Source organism: Pongo abelii, chromosome X (genome assembly GCF_028885655.2).
Source record: "Pongo abelii isolate AG06213 chromosome X, NHGRI_mPonAbe1-v2.0_pri, whole genome shotgun sequence".
Taxonomy (NCBI): domain Eukaryota; kingdom Metazoa; phylum Chordata; class Mammalia; order Primates; family Hominidae; genus Pongo; species Pongo abelii.
The window spans coordinates 123,710,524-123,729,343 of NC_072008.2; the positions used below are offsets into that span (position 1 = coordinate 123,710,524).

At 37.3% G+C, this 18,820-nt stretch overlaps 1 protein-coding gene across 7 annotated transcripts in view; it reads right to left on the bottom strand.

Moving 5' to 3' along the window:
- The window catches only part of KLHL13 (kelch like family member 13), a 210,508-nt gene that overhangs the window by 58,217 nt on the left and 133,471 nt on the right, over positions 1-18,820 (bottom strand). The window contains exon 2 of one of the 7 annotated variants that reach the window (XM_063721073.1): positions 16,187-16,232. The exons of the other annotated variants lie outside the window; for them this stretch is intronic. The gene's annotated coding sequence lies outside the window, so the exon portion shown is untranslated. The remainder of the gene's footprint in view (positions 1-16,186; positions 16,233-18,820) is intronic. 7 annotated transcript variants of the gene reach the window in all.

Here is an 18,820-nt window from a genome sequence, read left to right on the forward strand (position 1 = left end):
CAAAATATCTTATCATACTGTACTCACCTATTTTCATGCCATGGTTAACCATGGGTAACTCATTCCAAGGAGTTGGAAATCATGCATAAGGGACAACTACTATATTCAATTACTGCATATATCAGATGAATAAACTTAACACTTTCATGTGAAGTGATCTGCACAGAGGTACAGATCTAAAAACTATTCTCTAAATTCATTTATAAAATCGACATTTATTGAGCATCTGCTATGTGCCAGGCACTGCACTAGATGATAGGAAAACAAAGAGCAGTCAGGATACTTGCTTGCTAAGAGATGATAATAAAAAACAATTACTTTCCAAATAATTAAATGATATAAAATTATAATAAATGCTTACCACTATTTACTAACAAGTATCATGTTGTATAATTCATAGAAACCACAGTAACAAAACAATTGTCAACTTTTTTCTCTAATCCATAAGGGTATCAGTTCATATTTAGCATATAAGCACCAAATAAAAATAAATAAATAATATCAACTTTCCTTACTATTATGTTAAAGGGTTATTTGTTCGAGATCAGGCTATCTGCAGGGCTGGATCAGCAATCACACAATATTCACTATTCAAAAACATAATCTGCCATTTTAATTATATGGAAGAAAGTCAAAACTCTAGATGACGTGATAGTACCTCACATCATTTGAAAAAAAAAAACACTCTAATTGCATCTATCTATATGCTTCAGCAACATTTCTATGAAAAGTATATTAATGAACCAAGTCTCTGGTCTACTTAAAACCAAACCTTTGTTTCCAGTTCCACGAACTTTGTTGAGCTGTGAATCATTCAGAAATGACTACATGCACACACCCTCAGTAGGAAAGTGATCGTAACAAATGAGAAAATCACTTCAATTTGGTGATGCTAAGGGGTTATCTATTGGACAATGATTCACAATCTAGTGTCATCCATATACTTTTCAAAATTGTGTTTCAAATATTTTGTAGGTCCACCCAAACTAAAGCTAGATCAGACTATTAATTAAGAACATGTTTCACTGTCAGACAAGAGAAAAGCTCTGATATAATCACATTTAATAAAGAGAAACCTAGTTAAGATTTTGTAGAGCTGGTCTTTAACATTAATTTTAATGCAGTTGAAGAAATGGTATTTTAAAAAGGAAATATAAATTAAGACTGGGTTAAATCATCAAATACAAATGTACACAGATGGAGGAAAAGTGATCAGGCATTAATATCACATTCTCTTTCAAGGTAAATGGTATGACCAAAAGAGTGATTTCTAAGATTCCTATCAGCTTGTGGATTGAAAGAACCCTGATTGAGATAATTATGCACATTATATGATGTCAATGTCTTATCTCATTGATCAGTGAAAAGCTCTATATTTTTGAAACCAGAAAAAAAAAGTGAAAATAAAAGATGTTACAGGGCAACTTGTAAATGATTAGCCAAGTTCACTTAGAACTTTTAGAAACAGCTGCGGTGAGAGACTTAAATGTGGGAAGCAAGAAGGGAGTGCAGTTAGGTACAGAGGGATCACATAAGCACAAATTAAGACCAATTGCCCACATACACTCAACTGAGCTTGCCACTCCAATTCGTCATTCTCATAATATTTGGTTCTCTAAATTTTAGTGCTCTAAAACACAGTATTTTCAATCTAAACCTTTTAAATTTAAAATACCATCAGAAGGCCAAGTGTGGTGGCTCATGTCTGTAATCCCAGCATTTTGTGGGGCACAGGTTGGGGGCAGGGAGATAGCTTGAGGCTAGGAGTTCACGACCAGTCTTGGAAACATAGCAATATCCTGTCTCTACAAAAAAAAGTAACAATAATAAATTAAAATACCATCAAGCCCCTGCACCTGCCATAATAGGAGCCAGACAATGTCTAGAAAGTTTGGTAACCAGATCTGAGATCAGAACTTTCCTGGATGCACCTCCAAGTTTAGAAATGCCACTTTTGAGGCCATAACTTGCTGAAGAATCAAACATAATGGTCAATGACTGAGTAGCATAGACAGTCCTCACCTGTTATTTAACTGTTCCTATTTCACTCAGTAGATGTTACCTGACACTCAAAATTTCAGTATTTGCCCCCTGCACCTGCCAAAGACCAAACACTAAAGTGCATTAGCAACAACCACATAATCATATGCCACTGCTAGCTAATTCAGTACTATGTTTTGAAGATTTTTAAGGTTCTCAACAACCTATATTATTTGAATTTCCAGAGACATGCAAAGACCTTCTAGTTGTTAAGTTTGATTTTCTGGTAGCCTTTATGTTCAATCTGATTTTGAACAGTCTTTTGAATAAACTGAAAATGTTTTGGGAAGGTAGAAATGTAGAGTCCTTTGAAATTTTTTTCAATGCAATAAAATGCAATCAACCAACTTGTATTATGCACACACTTTAGTACTTTTTAAATGGCTCTGACAACAGTGGAGTTATTCTGAATGATTCTGCTTGTTGCATCAAATTTTATTAAGAAAACTAATTTCATGATTTTATTCAAAAGGTAGCACTATTACTTATTAACTTTTAATAAGAGACTTGGGCTATGTGAACCATCTCAAAATAGCCTGAATTTTCAAAAAAATAGTTTTTAAATAACTAGCATCTTCAATTTCACTCATATCTGTATTTTATATGATTGTATATGCTTGCAAAATCGATGTAATCAAAACAATTGTGCCTATTTTATAAAATGTGGAACACAATAAAAGCTCTAATAGGAGAAACTTGTTTTCATGATATTTTCTTTTTTTTTTTTTTATTTTTTTTTTTTATTTTTTTTTTTATTTTTTATTTTTTCTTTTTTTTTTCTTTTATTATTATTATTATTATCATTATTATACTTTAGGTTTTATGGTACATGTGCCCAATGTGCAGGTAAGTTACATATGTATACATGTGCCATGCTGGTGCGCTGCACCCACCAACTTGTCATCTAGCATTAGGTATATCTCCCAATGCTATCCCTCCCCCCTCCCCCCACCCCACAACAGTCCCCGAAGTGTGATGTTCCCCTTCCTGTGTCCATGTGTTCTCATTGTTCAATTCCCACCTATGAGTGAGAATATGCGGTGTTTGGTTTTTTGTTCTTGCGATAGTTTACTGAGAATGATGATTTCCAATTTCATCCATGTCCCTACAAAGGACGTGAACTCATCATTTTTTATGGCTGCATAGTATTCCATGGTATATATGTGCCACATTTTCTTAATCCAGTCTATCATTGTTGGACATTTGGGTTGGTTCCAAGTCTTTGCTATTGTGAATAATGCCGCAATAAACATACGTGTGCATGTGTCTTTATAGCAGCATGATTTATAGTCCTTTGGGTATATACCCAGTAATGGGATGGCTGGGTCGAATGGAATTTCTAGTTCTAGATCCCTGAGGAATCGCCACACTGACTTCCACAAGGGTTGAACTAGTTTACAGTCCCACCAACAGTGTAAAAGTGTTCCTATTTCTCCACATCCTCTCCAGCACCTGTTGTTTCCTGACTTTTTAATGATTGCCATTCTAACTGGTGTGAGATGGTATCTCATTGTGGTTTTGATTTGCATTTCTCTGATGGCCAGTGATGGTGAACATTTTTTCATGTGGTTTTTGGCTGCATAAATGTCTTCTTTTGAGAAGTGTCTGTTCATGTCCTTCGCCCACTTTTTGATGGGGTTGTTTGTTTTTTTCTTGTAAATTTGTTGGAGTTCATTGTAGATTCTGGATATTAGCCCTTTGTCAGATGAGTAGGTTGCGAAAATTTTCTCCCATTTTGTAGGTTGCCTGTTCACTCTGATGGTAGTTTCCTTTGCTGTGCAGAAGCTCTTTAGTTTAATTAGATCCCATTTGTCAAGTTTGGCTTTTGTTGCCATTGCTTTTGGTGTTTTAGACATGAAGTCCTTGCCCATGCCTATGTCCTGAATGGTAATGCCTAGGTTTTCTTCTAGGGTTTTTATGGTTTTAGGTCTAACATTTAAGTCTTTAATCCATCTTGAATTGATTTTTGTATAAGGTGTAAGGAAGGGATCCAGTTTCAGCTTTCTACATATGGCTAGCCAGTTTTCCCAACACCATTTATTAAATAGGGAATCCTTTCCCCATTTCTTGTTTTTGTCAGGTTTGTCAAAGATCAGATACTTGTAGATATGTGGCATTATTTCTGACGGCTCTGTTCTGTTCCATTGATCTATATCTCTGTTTTGGTACCAGTACCATGCTGTTTTGGTTACTGTAGCCTTGTAGTATAGTTTGAAGTCAGGTAGTGTGATGCCTCCAGCTTTGTTCTTTTGGCTTAGGATTGACTTGGCGATGCGGGCTCTTTTTTGGTTCCATATGAACTTTAAAGTAGTTTTTTCCAATTCTGTGAAGAAAGTCATTGGTAGCTTGATGGGGATGGCATTGAATCTGTAAATTACCTTGGGAAGGATGGCCATTTTCATGATATTGATTCTTCCTACCCATGAGCATGGAATGTTCTTCCATTTGTTTGTATCCTCTTTTATTTCCTTGAGCAGTGGTTTGTAGTTCTCCTTGAAGAGGTCTTTCACATCCCTTGTAAGTTGGATTCCTAGGTATTTTATTCTCTTTGAAGCAATTGTGAATGGGAGTTCACTCATGATTTGGCTCTCTGTTTGTCTGTTATTGATGTATAAGAATGCTTGTGATTTTTGCACATTGATTTTGTATCCTGAGACTTTGCTGAAGTTGCTTATCAGCTTAAGGAGATTTTGGGCTGAGACAATGGGGTTTTCTAGATATACTATCATGTCATCTGCAAACAAGGACAATTTGACTTCCTCTTTTCCTAACTGAATACCCTTGATTTCCTTCTCCTGCCTAATTGCCCTGGCCAGAACTTCCAACACTATGTTGAATAGAAGTGGCGAGAGAGGGCATCCCTGTCTTGTGCCAGTTTTCAAAGGGAATGCTTCCAGTTTTTGCCCATTCAGTACGATATTGGCTGTGGGTTTGTCATAAATAGCTCTTATTATTTTGAGATACGTCCCATCAATTCCTAATTTATTGAGAGTTTTTAGCATGAAGGGTTGTTGAATTTTGTCAAAGGCCTTTTCTGCATCTATTGAGATAATCATGTGGTTTTTGTCTTTGGTTCTGTTTATATGCTGGATTACATTTATTGATTTGCGTATATTGAACCAGCCTTGCATCCCAGGGATGAAGCCCACTTGATCATGGTGGATAAGCTTTTTGATGTGCTGCTGGATTCTGTTTGCCAGTATCTTATTGAGGATTTTTGCATCAATGTTCATCAAGGATATTGGTCTAAAATTCTCTTTTTTTGTTGTGTCTCTGCCAGGCTTTGGTATCAGGATGATGCTGGCCTCATAAAATGAGTTAGGGAGGATTCCCTCTTTTTCTATTGATTGGAATAGTTTCAGAAGGAATGGTACCAGCTCCTCCTTGTACCTCTGGTAGAATTCGGCTGTGAACCCATCTGGTCCTGGACTTTTTTTGGTTGGTAAGCTATTGATTATTGCCACAATTTCAGCTCCTGTTATTGGTCTATTCAGAGATTCAACTTCTTCCTGGTTTAGTCTTGGGAGGGTGTATGTGTTGAGGAATTTATCCATTTCTTCTAGATTTTCTAGTTTATTTGCGTAGAGGTGTTTGTAATATTCTCTGATGGTAGTTTGTATTTCTGTGGGATCGGTGGTGATATCCCCTTTATCATTTTTTATTGCATCTATTTGATTCTTCTCTCTTTTTTTCTTTATTAATCTTGCTAGCGGTCTATCAATTTTGTTGATCCTTTCAAAAAACCAGCTCCTGGATTCATTTATTTTTTGAAGGGTTTTTTGTGTCTCTATTTCCTTCAGTTCTGCTCTGATTTTAGTTATTTCTTGCCTTCTGCTAGCTTTTGAATGTGTTTGCTCTTGCTTTTCTAGTTCTTTTAATTGTGATGTTAGGGTGTCAATTTTGGATCTTTCCTGCTTTCTCTTGTGGGCATTTAGTGCTATAAATTTCCCTCTACACACTGCTTTGAATGCATCCCAGAGATTCTGGTATGTTGTGTCTTGGTTCTCGTTGGTTTCAAAGAACATCTTTATTTCTGCCTTCATTTCGTTATGTACCCAGTAGTCATTCAGGAGCAGGTTGTTCAGTTTCCACGTAGTTGAGCGGTTTTGAGTGAGATTCTTAATCCTGAGTTCTAGCTTGATTGCACTGTGATCTGAGAGACAGTTTGTTACAATTTCTGTTCTTTTACATTTATTGAGGAGAGCTTTACTTCCAAGTATATGGTCAATTTTGGAATAGGTGTGGTGTGGTGCTGAAAAAAATGTATATTCTGTTGATTTGGGGTGGAGAGTTCTGTAGATGTCTATTAGGTCCGCTTGGTGCAGAGCTGAGTTCAATTCCTGGGTATCCTTGTTGACTTTCTGTGTCGTTGATCTGTCTAATGTTGACAGTGGGGTGTTAAAGTCTCCCATTATTAATGTGTGGGAGTCTAAGTCTCTTTGTAGGTCACTCAGGACTTGCTTTATGAATCTGGGTGCTCCTGTATTGGGTGCATATATATTTAGGATAGTTAGCTCTTCTTGTTGAATTAATCCCTTTACCATTATGTAATGGCCTTCTTTGTCTCTTTTGATCTTTGTTGGTTTAAAGTCTGTTTTATCAGAGACTAGGATTGCAACCCCTGCCTTTTTTTGTTTTCCATTTGCTTGGTAGATCTTCCTCCATCCTTTTATTTTGAGCCTATGTGTGTCTCTGCACGTGAGATGGGTTTCCTGAATACAGCACACTGATGGGTCTTGAGTCTTTATCCAATTTGCCAGTCTGTGTCTTTTAATTGGAGCATTTAGTCCATTTACATTTAAAGTTAATATTGTTATGTGTGAATCTGATCCTGTCATTATGATGTTAGCTGGATATTTTTCTCATTAGTTGATGCAGTCTCTTCCTAGTCTCGATGGTCTTTACATTTCGGTATGATTTTGCAGTGGCTGGTACCGGTTGTGCCTTTCCATGTTTAGCACTTCCTTCAGGAGCTCTTTTAGGGCAGGCCTGGTGGTGACAAAATCTCTCAGCATTTGCTTGTCTGTAAAGTATTTTATTTCTCCTTCACTTATGAAGCTTAGTTTGGCAGGATATGAAATTCTGGGTTGAAAATTCTTTTCTTTAAGAATGTTGAATATTGGCCCCCACTCTCTTCTGGCTTGTAGGGTTTCTGCCGAGAGATCCGCTGTTAGTCTGATGGGCTTCCCTTTGATGGTAACCCGACCTTTCTCTCTGGCTGCCCTTAACATTTTTTCCTTCATTTCAACTTTGGTGAATCTGACAATTATGTGTCTTGGAGTTGCTCTTCTTGAGGAGTATCTTTGTGGCGTTCTCTGTATTTCCTGAATCTGAATGTTGGCCTGCCTTGCTAGATTGGGGAAGTTCTCCTGGATAATATCCTGCAGAGTGTTTTCCAACTTGTTTCCATTCTCCCCGTCACTTTCAGGTACACCAATCAGACGTAGATTTGGTCTTTTCACATAGTCCCACATTTCTTGGAGGCTTTGCTCGTTTCTTTTTATTCTTTTTTCTCTAAACTTCCCTTCTCGCTTCATTTCATTCATTTCATCTTCCAGGGCTGATACCCTTTCTTCCATTTGATCGTATCGGCTCCTGAGGCTTCTGCATTCTTCACGTAGTTCTCGAGCCTTGGTTTTCAGCTCCATCAGCTCCTTTAAGCACTTCTCTGTATTGGTTATTCTAGTTATACATTCTTCTAAATTTTTTTCAAAGTTTTCAACTTCTTTGCCTTTGGTTTGAATATCCTCCCGTAGCTCGGAGTAATTTGATCGTCTGAAGCCTTCTTCTCTCAGCTCGTCAAAGTCATTCTCCGTCCAGCTTTGTTCCGTTGCTGGTGAGGAACTGCGTTCCTTTGGAGGAGGAGAGGTACTCTGGTTTTTAGAGTTTCCAGTTTTTCTGCTCTGTTTTTTCCCCATCTTTGTGGTTTTATCTACTTTTGGTCTTTGATGATGGTGATGTACAGATGGGTTTTTGGTGTGGATGTCCTTTCTGTTAGTTTTCCTTCTAACAGACAGAACCCTCAGCTGCAGGTCTGTTGGAGTACCTGGCCGGCCGTGTGAGGTGTCAGTCTGCCCCTGCTGGGGGGTGCCTCCCAGTTAGGCTGCTCGGGGGTCAGGGGTCAGGAACCCACTTGAGGAGGCAGTCAGCCGGTTCTCAGATCTCCAGCTGCGTGCTGGGAGAACCACTGCTCTCCTCACAGCTGTCAGACAGGGACATTTAAGTCTGCAAAGGTTACTGCTGTCTTTTTGTTTGTCTGTGCCCTGCCCCCAGAGGTGGAGCCTACAGGGGCAGGCAGGCCTCCTTGAGCTGTGGTGGGCTCCACCCAGTTCAAGCTTCCAGGCTGCTTTGTTTACCTAAGCGAGCCTGGGCAATGGCGGGCGCCCCTCCCCCAGCCTCGCTGCCGACTTGCTGTTTGATCTCAGACTGCTGTGCTAGCAATCAGCGAGACTCCGTGGGCGTAGGACCCTCTGAGCCAGGTGCGGGCTATACTCTCCTGGGGCACCGGTTCCTAAGCCCGTCGGAAAAGCACAGTATTCGGGTGGGAGTGGCCCGATTTTCCAGGTGCCGTCTGTCACCCCTGGAAAGGGAACTCCCTGACCCCTTGCGCTTCCTGAGTGAGGCAATGCCTCGCCCCTGCTTCGGCTGGCGGACAGTGCGCTCACCCACTGACCTGCGCCCACTGTCTGGCACTCCCTAGTGAGATGAACACGGTACCTCAGATGGAAATGCAGAAATCACCCGTCTTCTGCGTCGCTCGTGCTGGGAGCTGTAGACCGGAGCTGTTCCTATTCGGCCATCTTGGCTCATTTTCATGATATTTTCAACACAACCCCAGATTATAGTTCTGTTACTGGATAATTCTACTTTTTAATAAGAATTCCAGGAAATCATTGTTGCAAGGGCTGAGAACTGCCTATGTAATGTTTACACTATTATAATTTTCAAGAACAAAACTACTGATCCAGAGATTAATAAATATGGTTTAGTTACAGGAATGCAAAATTTGTAGAACCACTTGGGTTAATTGGAACACTTTCTACAACGCATGTGTAAGCCCAACATGATTGTGTCCAACTAGAGTATTGTAGATAGAACAAATGACCTCCTAAAGATGTCCACATCTTAACCCCAGGAATCTGTGGATATGTTGTTACATGGCAAAGGAGACTTTGAAAATGTAATAAAGGTTACGAACTTTGAAATGGGGCGTGTCTTGTTTTATCCAGGTAGCCTAATCTAATTACACGAGTCCTGAAAAAAATGGAAGATGAAGGCAGAAGAGTGAGCCAGAAAGCAATGTGAAAAGGATTCAACCTGCTGTCGCTGGCCTTAACGAGGGAGGAATGGGGCTGGAATGCAAGCAATCTCTAGAAGCTGAAATTGTCCTTTAACTTACAGCCAACAAGATGATAGGAACCTTGGTCCTACAGCCACAAAGAATGGAATTTTGTCAATGACAGGAATGAGCAGGAAACAGATTCTCCCCTAGAGCCTCAGCCTTGCTGACACTTTTATTTTAGCCCCGTGAGACCAGTACCAAATTTCTGATCTGAAAAAACTGTAAGATAATATGCCAAGCGTGGTGGCTCATGCCTGTAATCCCAGTATTTTGGGAGGCTGAGACGGGAGGACAGCTTGAGCCCAGGAGTTTGAGACCAGCCTGGGTAACACAGCGAGACCTCATCTCTACAAATAACTATAATAATAATAATAATAATAATAATAATAATAATAATAAGCTGGGTGTGGTGATGTGTGCCTGTAGTCCCAGTTACTGAGGAGGCTGAGACAGGAGGATCACTTGAGTCCGGTGGTCGAGGCTGCAGGGAGCCATGATCATGCCACTGTACTCCAGCCTGGGCGACACAGTGAGATCCCCATCTCAAAAAAAAAAGAAAACTGTACGATAATAAATGTGTGACATTTTAGGCCATTCGTTTGCAGTAATTTGATATGGCAGTAATAGAAAAGTAATACATAGAGATTTGGGTTTTTTTTTTTCATTGAGTATTTGCATGCAATTAAGCAGTGGGAGGATAATGTCTGCAGGAAAGTACTAAACATACTGACTGGGGTAGAACCCTTGGAACGTGCTAAAAAGAGTACACCAGCTATAGCACTGTCCATGGTAGCTAATTACCATGGGTGGGAAATGTGTGTAATCAATGAAGGTGGAATAGTGCTTCAAGGAACTATGGAAACATCAAGAGACAATGAAGTTAATCCCGATATCATATGAGCAAGTAAAGATAATTGCCTCAATATTTTCCTTCAACTTCACCACTTGACAGTATGCAAGTAAAGCTTTCTAACCTCTTCCTATACCACCACCCAATTCAAAAAGCTTTTCCCATCTACCATACTTCCCTTTTCTTCTAATCCTACTAAGGTATTATATAATTAATAGATGGCATGAAAGTAGCAAAAGTCTATAAAAATGAAAAGGCATTGGAGAAATTATGAGCTTTGAAATCACGTGGCCCTAAATTTGAATTTTGGCTCAACTTGTAATTTGATGTGTAACATTAAGCAATTAACCTCTCTGAACTTGTGTCCTTATTCGTAAAATAGGGAGAAGATGTACACTTACAGGGCTTTTTGGGAGGAACGAAATTAAGTGCTTAGCACTTCTATAATAGAAGAAAATAAATTGCATTACATTTAACTATGCTAAACTAGGACATTTCAAAAATCTGGAATATGTCTCATGAAGTTTAGAATATCTGTTATACATGCTAGATTAAAATTTAATCTGAAGTTCTGAAAATTGTTTTTTTTTTGTTATTGAAGATAAGTTACTTCATTACTCCATTGAACTATATTATAAGAAATCCTCTCCAATAAATTGGGCATGTTCTTGCCTTAGCATGACATAAATGTGGGGGGGAAATGGGTAAAAACAACAGATACTCTCATCATAGTAAGTTATGCTGGGAAAAATATTTTAGTATAATTTGAAACACAATATAATTTTATTTTAAACTAAGATTCAATCTTAGAGTTTGAGATCAAATTATTACTACTTGGAAGGTAATATATGTACCCTTGTGTGCTATAAAGCACCTAAACAGTAAACTATTCCCTGTCCAATGTAAAGAATAGTATTCGATTCTTGTTGTTTAAAAAGATACTATGAAGATTAAACATAAATTGCTTCATTTTCCATCCTGTGCAATATGCACTTTAAAATGTGTTATCTACCTCCAGTTCAAGTCTCCTCATTTAGTCCAGACAAATTTTTCTTCTGAGGTGTTTTCATTGCCCTTAAATCCATTATCAATATTGAAAGTACAGTAAGCAAGAATTTATTTAACCTGTTTCTCTTGGTTCCACATTTTCACAGCAGGAGAATAAATTAAGCTATTTAATTGCTTATGAATGAAGATAGTATGGAAGATAAAAAATAATCACTTGAATGATCACAAAGACTACACCCCTAATCCTCAGCAGAGTTATGCCTGGCACATAATAGACAGTTGAGTAACTGCTGAATGTTATAAACTTAATATACAAGGTGACTGAAAAAGAACTGAGCACTTTCTTTTTTTTTTTCATTCTACTTTAAGTTTTAGGGTACGTGTGCACAACGCGCAGGTTTGTTACATATGTATACATGTGCCATGTTGGTGTGCTGCACCCATTAACTCGTCATTTAACATTAGGTATATCTCCTAATGCTATCCCTCCCCTCTCCCCCCACCGCACAACAAGCCCCCGTGTGTGATGTTCCCCTTCCTGTGTCCAGGTGTTCTCATTTTTCAGTTCCCACCTATGAGTGAGAACATGACGCATTTGGTTTTTTGTCCTTGTGATAGTTTGCTGAGAATGATGGTTTCCAATTTCATCCATGTCCCTACAAAGGACATGAACCCATCATTTTTTATGGCTGCATAGTATTCCATGGTGTATATGTGCCACATTTTCTTAATCCAGTCTATCATTGTTGGACATTTGGGTTGGTTCCAAGTCTTTGCTATTGTGAATAGTGCCGCAATAAATATACATGTGCATGTGTCTTTATAGCAGCATGATTTATAGTCCTTTGGGTATATACCCAGTAATGGGATGGCTGGGTCAAATGGTATTTCTAGTTCTAGATCCCTGAGGAATCGCCACACTGACTTCCACAATGGTTGAACTAGTTTACAGTCCCACCAACAGTGTAAAAGTGTTCCTATTCTCCACATCCTCTCCAGCACCTGTTGTTTCCTGACTTTTTAATGATCGCCATTCTAACTAGTGTGAGGTGGTATCTCATTGTGATTTTGATTTGCATTTCTCTGATGGCCAGTGATGATGAGCATTTTTTCATGTGTCTTTTGGCTGCATAAATGTCTTCTTTTGAGAAGTGTCTGTTCATATCCTTCACCCACTTGTTGATGGGGTTTTTTTTTCTTGTAAATTTGTTTGAAATTCTACCAGAGGTACAAGGAGGAGCTGGTACCATTCCTTCTGAAACTATTCCAATCAATAGAAAAAGAGGGAATCCTCCCTAACTCATTTTATGAGGCCAGCATCATCCTGATACCAAAGCCTGGCAGAGACACAACAAAAAAAGGGAATTTTAGACCAATATCCCTGATGAACATCGATGCAAAAATCCTCAATAAAATACTGGCAAACCGAATCCAGCAGCACATCAAAAAGCTTATCCACCATGATTAAGTGGGCTTCATCCCTGGGATGCAAGGCTGGTTCAACATATGCAAATCAATAAATGAAATCCAGCATATAAACAGAACCAAAGACAAAAACCACATGATTATCTCAATAGATGCAAAGAAAAGGCCTTTGACAAAATTCAACAACACTTCATGCTAAAAACTCTCAATAAATTAGGTATTGATGGGACGTATCTCAAAATAATCAGAGCTATCTATGACAAACCCACAGCCAATATCATACTGAATGGGCAAAAACTGGAAGCATTCCCTTTGAAAACTGGCACAAGACAGGGATGCCCTCTCTCACCACTCCTATTCAACATAGTGTTGGAAGTTCTGGCCAGGGCAATCAGGCAGGAGAAGGAAATAAAGGGTATTTCATTAGGAAAAGAGGAAGTCAAATTTTCCCTGTTTGCAGATGATATGATCGTATATCTAGAAAACCCCACTGTCTCAGCCCAAAATCTCCTTAAGCTGATAAGCAACTTCAGCAAAGTCTCAGGATACAAAATCAATGTGCAAAAATCACAAGCATTCTTATACACCAATAACAGACAAACAAAGAGCCAAATCATCAGTGAACTCCCATTCACAATTGCTTCAAAGAGAATAAAATACCTAGGAATCCAACTTACAAGAGATGTGAAGGACCTCTTCAAGGAGAACTACAAACCACTGCTCAATGAAATAAAAAAGGATACAAACAAATGGAAGAACATTCCATGCTCATGGGTAGGAAGAATCAATATCGTGAAAATGGCCATACTGCCCAAGGTAATTTATAGATTCAATGCCATCCCCATCAACCTACCAATGACTTTCTTCACAGAATTGGAAAAAACTACTGTAAAGTTCATATGGAACCAAAAAAGAGCCCACATTGCCAAGTCAATCCTAAGCCAAAAGAACAAAGCTGGAGGCATCACGCTACCTGAATTCAAACTATACTACAAGGCTACAGTAATCAAAACAGCATGGTACTGGTACCAAAACAGAGATATAGACCAATGGAACAGAACAGAGCCCTCAGAAATAACGCCGCATATCTACAACTATCTGGTCTTTGACAAACCTGACAAAAACAAGCAATGGGGAAAGGATTCCCTATTTAATAAATGGTGCTGGGAAAACTGGCTAGCCATATGTAGAAAGCTGAAACTGGATCCCTTCCTTACACCTTATACAAAAATTAATTCAAGATGGATTAAAGACTTAAATGTTAGACCTAAAACCATAAAAACCCTAAAAGAAAACCTAGGCAATACCATTCAGGACATAGCCATGGGCAAAGATTTCATGTCTAAAACACCAAAAGCAATGGCAACAAAAGCCAAAACTGACAAATGGGATCTAATTAAACTAAAGAGCTTCTGCACAGCAAAAGAAACTACCATCAGAGTGAACAGGCAACCTACAGAATGGGAGAAAATTTTTGCAATCTACTCATCTGACAAAGGCCTAATATCCAGAACTGTGCACTTTCTAAAATGAATTACTCAGTAACTTATTTATGTACTGATTCCCCAAGAATCTCATGTTTATACCACCTTTCTCAAAGTCTTGAGGATATAAAGCAATACATCATGGCAGCCATGTCAATCTAAAATTTTATCATGTATGTTGTTTGTAATTCGTAACTCTTTAACTGCAAGTCATTAGCACAAATACCTGCCTATCCCATACTTCTTTCTCATCTCTCCCTCTCCCCAAGTTTGGCCATACTTAAGTCTCAACTAAATATTCTAAGTTTCAAGCAGAATGTATGAGATTCTCAGTAACTCCGTACTTCCCATGATGGTATGGAGATATGAAATTCTGCCTCTCTTCCCTCTATAGAAAGTGGTTTCTTTGCAGTGGGGGAAGCGATTACTTGGAAGATACACTAAGTATAAAAAAAGGAATCTAGATAAATTGTTGACCAGCGAATGTCTTTGAAATATCTGAAAGTGACAGGAACACTAGCTCTTTGTCTTGCAAGTGTCTTGTGTGCAATATTTTTCTGTTATATTAAATGATTTCAAGAGGTCTTTTTAAAAAAATACACAATAGGCTTTAAAACAAAATGCTAACTTCATTTGCACATGCCAGGCTTCCTCAGACTAAAAGATCTGAAGAAGCTAAAAGAATAAACACAGACAGTGAGGAGCAAGCAGTCTGATTGTAAGGCCTTCAAAAAGGCAATTTGCAAACTGTAAATTCACTAGGGGACAGTGTGAATCCTATAATTAAAAAAATATATATAATCTCAGGCCCTTTAAGACAAGCAGAGCTTCTGCTTAAAGGAAGAGAATTGTCTTCTATTTGGACCCCATGTGGAGCATCACATTCAAATGTAGTGTCTTATGTAAAGATTAACATGAAAAAACCATCCACGTGAGGACAACCAGGAGAGTGAAGGGTCTGAAAACCATGTCACACAAGAAGATGCCTAAGCGTGTATGTAATAGAATTTTTTTTTTCTATATAGCTCTATAAGGCTGCACTGGGAATGGGAGATAAAAGATACAAGGAACTGATTTTGCTCCATGCAAGGAAAAGCTGTCCATGAATGAAGGGTGCAGCCTTGGTGAGGTAGTGAGCCCTTTGTCACTGACAGTGTTCAAGAAGGACATGCAATGCCATCTTCGAGAGGTGTCATGGAATGAGTTCCTGTGTTAAAAGGGGTTTGGACTTTCTAAATGACTTCTAACGTCACTTCTATCTCTATGATTTTCCATTAATAAATGACAACCTAGTCCTTCTGCAAGCTCAGACCATGCAAATTCCCAAAGAACATGCCACAAAAGTTGCAGACTAACACAAAATTTATCTTAGGTGTTAGTTGTGTTATTTTTCCACATAATTTTGTTAAATTGTGCATATGTAATAAAAACAAATTAAGTAGACACAAGCAAGTAAAAGTTTATGTTTTCAAGGCAACTAAACATTCTTTTCTATTTTGAGATTATCAATTTAATAAGTATTTTGCTAGAAAAGAAAGATTTCTCTAATTACAAACGACTATCAACTTAACAAGTATTTTGCTAGATAAGAAAGATTTCTGTAACCACAAAGTTTTCTTTTATTTACTAAATCAGAAAAAAAAGACAATATTAGGGGATAGAAACATGTCAAATTTAGAAAATTCATATTTTTATTATGTCTGTGCTGTGAATCACCTACAAACAAGGAGCATTTATACAATATACACAATATTTTCTCAGGAAATGCCAGGTACTGAATTTTATTGAAGAAATTACAGAAGCAATTGCTATAGAATGCTGTGTTTTTTGGCATTTACTATAAAAATATTTTTTACATATCAAAAAAATCATAAATAGGAAGCTAACTGAATGTAAGTGCAGGGACTAAAGGAGAACAAGTCTAGTTCACTAACATTCATCGTCTTTTAGATTGAGAAAGGTAACATTCTAAGGAAAACAACTCACAGGGTCTGTCTTGCTAGAATTCACTGTTATATTTCACTGGTTAATTCTTACCTAATTGCCTTCCTCCTTGCCACACTATTATTGTCAAAACTCGCTGCTGGAAAAGAAAAGATAAAAGGATCACTAGTGCTAATTTTGTTCTATTTCAGTGTGTCCTTAGCATCTAACAAGGCATTAACCCTATAATATTAGCCTGAAGGAACCATTTGCTGTTTTAAAACAATGAATACCTAAACACCATAAAAACACTTAGATGTGATTGCCCTTTCAGCTTTATTAATTTAGGCTAAATGACAGAGTAATTTATATGGTTTGCACCTGTCAGGGGCAGAGTCTTTACTAATGCAGTTTACACTGGCCAGGAGATCCTCCCTCAGGCTAAGGTTGAACTTCAACCTACTGTTGAACAGAGTGCAAAGCAAACACATGTCACCAAGCACTCTATTTCTATCAAGACAATCCCTTCAGAAATCCACATAGATGGCACACCACCCTGCAATGCTCAAATCTAAAGCTGAAAGAATATATCTACCCAATAAAGACTATTTGATCTTCAATCAATCTAGAGACTGAAGTATTATTTTCCTGAATCTTTCGTATTTAAGATATCCCACTTTTCTAGTATGACATTACAGCAAAATTTTTTAAGTGCTTTATACTATATAAGATGCCATTTCTACTAATATTGCCACAAATACTGTAGTCTTCATCATAAAGAAATCTTAAAAATGTTGGGACATTTCAACTGTCATTCAAGTTCTAAACAAACAGAAAGAAAACAAACATGGACTTTAAACCCACAAGGAAAAAACTAATAGTCTTGCTGCTCAATGTTTGCAGTAAGTAAAATGTTCTCTATTGTAGCCTTCACTAGCACAGCAGTACTGCCCTATCTGTAGCATCAATGGAAGAGCTACAGCGAAGCAGCACATACACTGGGTTTAGAAAGAGACCATAGAGCCTTTAGATTTTTCCCACACATGCTCAATCACTATAACACACTTTTACTACTACCTAAAATACTTCATATTGAAATTTCAGTCTTTGACAACGTACTCAAGTCTTCAATGAAAACCACGTAATGTATATTTGACAAAGCACGGTAAGTAATGATAAAACATTACAAACCAATACTGATGCTACACAAGCATACATACAAAAAGATCTTATATCACCTATGAAGAATTCTATATTCAAAATAATACTTTAAATACTTATACATTATTTTACAGGTAAATTTCCTATATATCACAATTTATTGAGGAGTCAGAATTGAACAATTCCATTTCAGTGCAAAGAGTTTAGACCCAAAAGACAGAAGTAACCATTTAAACCTATGTTTGCCAGCCAAACAATTGTGAGAACAAATATATAATGTTACTTGACCCAGTAATCTAATTTAGTCTTTATCGTTTTTGAAGTGAAATTATGCTATACTTAAGTATCATTTTGTGTGTAAATGTGTTGAGGAATATAGAGAAGTACTGATGAGAAAAACATGTTAAACATGATGTTTTTATTTTTGGCCAAGTGAGGCAATGAAATGTCATCTAAAACGGTCAAAAACTAAACAACATATTTAAAAACCTGATTTAAACTCCCCAAGCTAGTCTTGCTACATTTCACATAAATTTCTATCTGTGCATATTTACTTACTATTAAGTATTAATACACATAAAAAGAAAAATAAGTTAAGACCAATTCAATAATATAGAGTGTTATAATGTCAAAATAGTCTGTTACAATGTCAAAATACTCCAGCCTACCATAAGCTCTTCAAATATATTTTTCCATTCTACCTATGTGTACTACCAACAACCAATAGTCAACATGCAAGATCTATTACATTTTGTAGGTTCTATCTTCTAAATTGATTCACTCATATCATCAGGTCAAAGAGGTAAGCACTTAAAAGGAAGAAAGTGATTAATTTAAAATGTTGTGTTGAGTTGTATCTGAGCTTGTGGCTGGCATGAATTAATAAAATATGGGGATTTATTTCACCATCTCTAAAAATCGACAAATCAGCTGCAATAAGGGCTGCAATTTGGATCTTTTAGACAATCAAATATAGTAGGAATATTAGAAACATTAATAACCATTATAATTGTAACCTGATTTTAGTGAGGTTTTGTTTTGTTTTTATAATAAAGTTGCTTTTGGTAAATCTTTAGTCATGTCTTGCCAGTTAAGATGCATAAAGTCAGGAAGCATCCTATTTTCTCGAATTATTTGAAAGAGCTCCATTAACTTCTCACCTCCATTAACTTGTCACCTCCATTAATTTGTGCTTTTGACAAATAGTTTTTGAATAACAAATATAGCTGGTTTATTTTTGCAAACTAGCCTATTTTTTTTTTTACTTCATAGAAAAAAAAGTTTAACACCCAAAGAGATAAAAATATCCTGGATCATAAATGGAAAGGAGCATTGAAAAATCTGAAAATAAAATGATGACAAGATTTAACTCTGAAATAGCCTCATTTTTCAACACTTTCCAGGGAATTGCTTCTTTTGGACTGAGAGCATAACCACACTTCCTCAGCATCTGAAAGGGTTTCAAAGAACTAGATAGGTATAATTGTGCATCTCTATCTCACATAAAACAAAAACTAAGTTAAAAAATGGCAACTCACCCCAGCTCTAAATACACAATTAAACTAAGGCAGGAGAAGTTTTCCACAT